Source organism: Nicotiana attenuata, chromosome 11 (assembly GCF_001879085.1).
Source record: "Nicotiana attenuata strain UT chromosome 11, NIATTr2, whole genome shotgun sequence".
Lineage (NCBI taxonomy): Eukaryota > Viridiplantae > Streptophyta > Magnoliopsida > Solanales > Solanaceae > Nicotiana > Nicotiana attenuata.
The window spans coordinates 44024169-44027882 of record NC_031999.1 but is presented as its reverse complement, the minus strand read 5'-3'; positions in this window follow the sequence as shown (position 1 = coordinate 44027882).

Below are 3714 nucleotides of genomic sequence, written 5' to 3'. Positions count from 1 at the left end.
TTCCTAGGTTTCCTTGTGATCTCCATTATTGTTGATTCGGAGCATTGCCTCGTTGGCCTTGATAATTGTTGACATATTGAACCTCTTCACTTTGATCATCATATGCATCATCTTGATTTTACCCACTACCACTTTGCTCAAATTGATCCGGATTATTTTGAACTTGTTGACCTCGTTGCCTTCTCTTGTTGATCATCATATTCACCCCTTCCATGACATTCACTTGTTTTGGCCCTTGAACTTGTTGTAACTGAGCTTTGGACAATTGATTCATGGTAGTAGTCAACTTGGCTATAGCTTGGTCGTGGTCATGTAGCTCCTTGTGTAAGTGAATAACATCAAGGTCACCTTGTGGCACATTAGCTCTACTTTGCCACGCTGAGGAGGTATCCGCCATCTCATCAAGTATTTTACATGCTTCGGCATATGGCGTGTTCATGAAATTCCCCCTGGTGAGTTGGTTAACCACATATTGGTTTGTTGTGTTGATTCCCCGTAGAATGTTTGTTGGATCATGGCTTTGGCCATATCATTATTCGAACATTCTTTAACCATCAACCGATACCTTTCCCAAATCTCATGTAGTGGTTCATTTGGCTCTTGTTTAAAAGCAAGGATCTCATCTCTTAGCGTCGCCATATGTCTCGGAGAAAAGAACTTTGAGATGAACTTCTCGGCCAACTCATCCCAAGTGTGTATGGAGTGGTTGGATAACCTTTCTAGCCAATCCAAAGCCTTCCCCCTTAGAGAAAATGGGAAAAGCCTTAACCTCAACGCGTCCTCGGAGACATTAGTTTGCTTGCTCCCCCAGAATGTGCCAACAAAACCTTTGAGATGCTTATAAGAATTTTGGTGTGGAGCTCCGGTGAAGAAACCCCTCTGTTCCAACAGTGTAAGCATGAAATTGGTTATTTGGAAGTTGACTGCCCTAATCTGGGGCGGGACTATTGTACTTGCATACCCTTCATTGGGTAACACCCTGTGTGATGCCATTGGAGGAGGTGGGGGGGGGGGGTTTGGGATGTTGTCATTAGGTGGGCGACCTCTCCTTTGTACTTGAGGTTCGGGTTAAATCTCATTTACGTGATCATCATCTACCTCCTCCCCCAATGGCAAATTTCTGAGAGCTTCATTGTTCAGAGCCATTTTGTACCTAAAAGCAATTCACACACAAATTAGAAAAATGAAAGGAAAGAAAAACAAAACACACAAATACTTAGATATATAGCTAAAACCGTCTAACTCCCTGGCAACGGCGCCAAAAATTAATCGGGTCCAAGCCTGCACTACTATTGAGTAGCGAGGGTGGTCGATGCAGTTTTACCCAACTAGGTCGGGACCGAATCCACATGGAGTTAATTTGTTTGGGAATAGGTTTATATCTAAGTCTAGATGCGGGTTTTGCTCTTAATTACACTTCCACAAATGTTGGGTTTGATTCTACTTCTAACTCTATTCTATTGCATGCAATATTTGAAACTAAGTATAATGTTTTTGTTGTTGATTTCCAAGAATTTAAAAAGACTAGGGTAGTGACTTCTGCCTAGGTGGATATCTAACGGGTAACAAGAATCTAGGGCAAGTACTCACTCTATACTCTCGGTAGTTTAAGTGATTTTTCCCAATTTGGCTTTCTCAAGTCCAAATGGGTATTCATGCAACTCAAGTGATATTAGCTCAAGTCGGGTATTACTATCTCTAGGTTTAACCCTTTTATTTGGGCTATCAATTTCTTGAGTTCATCCCAATTCCTTGTTAGCCTAGTTTTTCTAGACTTAGTCCCTCTTTCTCAAGTAGAGACTAAGTCATAAAGGCATGAATCAGTGTTTGCAACCACTAATTCTATAGTTCTAGCAAGAACTAGGTTAAATATCACTAACCCATACACATGCAAGCCCTAAAATTCAATACCCATTAAATACCCACACTAGGGTTGGGTCACAACCCTAGCTATGGGTCTAGCTACTCATGGAAATAACAAAAATGAAAGATAAAATTCATAATACTAGATTAAAAGATGAAAATCTAATGTTAATAGATGAATCTAGTACAAAATTTCCAAAAGCAGTAAACTCAGCCGTCTCAGGTGCTTCTCTAATACATCACATAACCTAAAAATAACAAAAAATTCTATTTATACTAAGCTGAAATTTTCGGACAAAAATACCCCTACGGAGGTTGTGCGGTCGTGTAATTCTGAGCGCGGCCGCATTCTTGCTTTCGCGGTCGCGTAATACTGATTGCGGTCCGCGTTCTTAAAATCTGGATCTGGGTTGAGCTAAGTTCTGCGGACCGCATAATTTCAATCACGGCCGCGTAAGGGACTTCTGCGGCCGCACAATTCTTACACGGACCACACTTCTTCCTTTTGCTCAAGTTGTGAGCTCTCTGAACTTCATGCACCGCGGTCCGCATAATTTCCATCACTGTCGCAGAGAGACTTTTGCGGCCGCACATTTCTATGCGGTCCACGACCGTTGATTTGGTGGAGTCGTAGTCTTTGGGTACAATAAAGGTTCGAGGAGTCAGAAAGTCCTCTTCTCTCGATCTTTCCGAGGTTGATGACGTTGATACCAGTATTACCTCGTCAACTACAAACATTTCCTTTGCTGCATGCTGCTCCCCGTATACTGTTTTCACGCCATCCGATGTCGAAAATTTCATCATTTGGTGAAGAGTCGAAGGAACTGCCCTCATGTTGTGGATCCAAGGCCTCCTGAGTAGGGCATTGTACCTTATGTCGCCCTCGATCACGTGGAACTTGGTATCTTGAATGGTTCCGGACACGTTCACTGGCAGGGTAATCTCACCCATAGTTGTTTCACTGGCCATGTTGAAGCCGTTTAAGACCCGAGCTTCGGGCACTATTTGATCTTGTAGGCCGAGTTGCTCCACGACCCTTGATCGGATGATATTCTCCGAACTACCTGGATCCACTAAAACACGCTTAACTTGAACTTTAGTTAATAAGATAGAAATTACCAGAGCGTCGTTGTGTGGTTGAGAAATGCCTTCTGCCTCCTCATTGTTGAATGATAAGGAACCCTCGGGCACATAATCCCGGGTCCGCTTCTCCCTAGTAATCGACACCTTAGTGCGTTTGAATACGGGCCTCTGTGGAATATCGACCCCGCCGAGGATCATATGAATGACATGCTGCGGTTCCTCATGTTCATTTTTCCTATTGGCATCTCTGTTTCTGAAATGGTTCTTGTCTCGATCGCTGAGGAACTCTCAAAGGTGGCCCTCGTTGAATAGATGGGCTCCCTCCTCCCTTAATTGCCCGCAATCCTCGGGTTTGTGACCATGCGTACCATGGTATTTGCACATCAAATTTGCGTTTCTTTGGGAAAGATCGGTTTGTATGGGTGTGGGCCATCTAGTACCTTTGATCCTTCTGATTGCTGATACAATGCCTGATGCATCAATGCTGAAGTTATATTCTGACAATCGAGGTGCCTCCACGGGATCAAGGTGCTTATCGAAACCTCTTTTACTCATAAGTCCCGTAGAATTTTGTCCTCGATCGTTCCTTCGATCATTCCGGGGAGAATTGCGTCCCAGACCATTGTTCCTTCGATCTGCGGTATACGGTTGATATCGCTCCCTGTTCGACCTTGGTTCCCTGTCGATGTCCCTCTAGGTTTTAACTGCTAGCCTATTCGGATGTACTAAACCGTAAGAGGCTCCTAATTGGTCATCCTCGACCCCGAT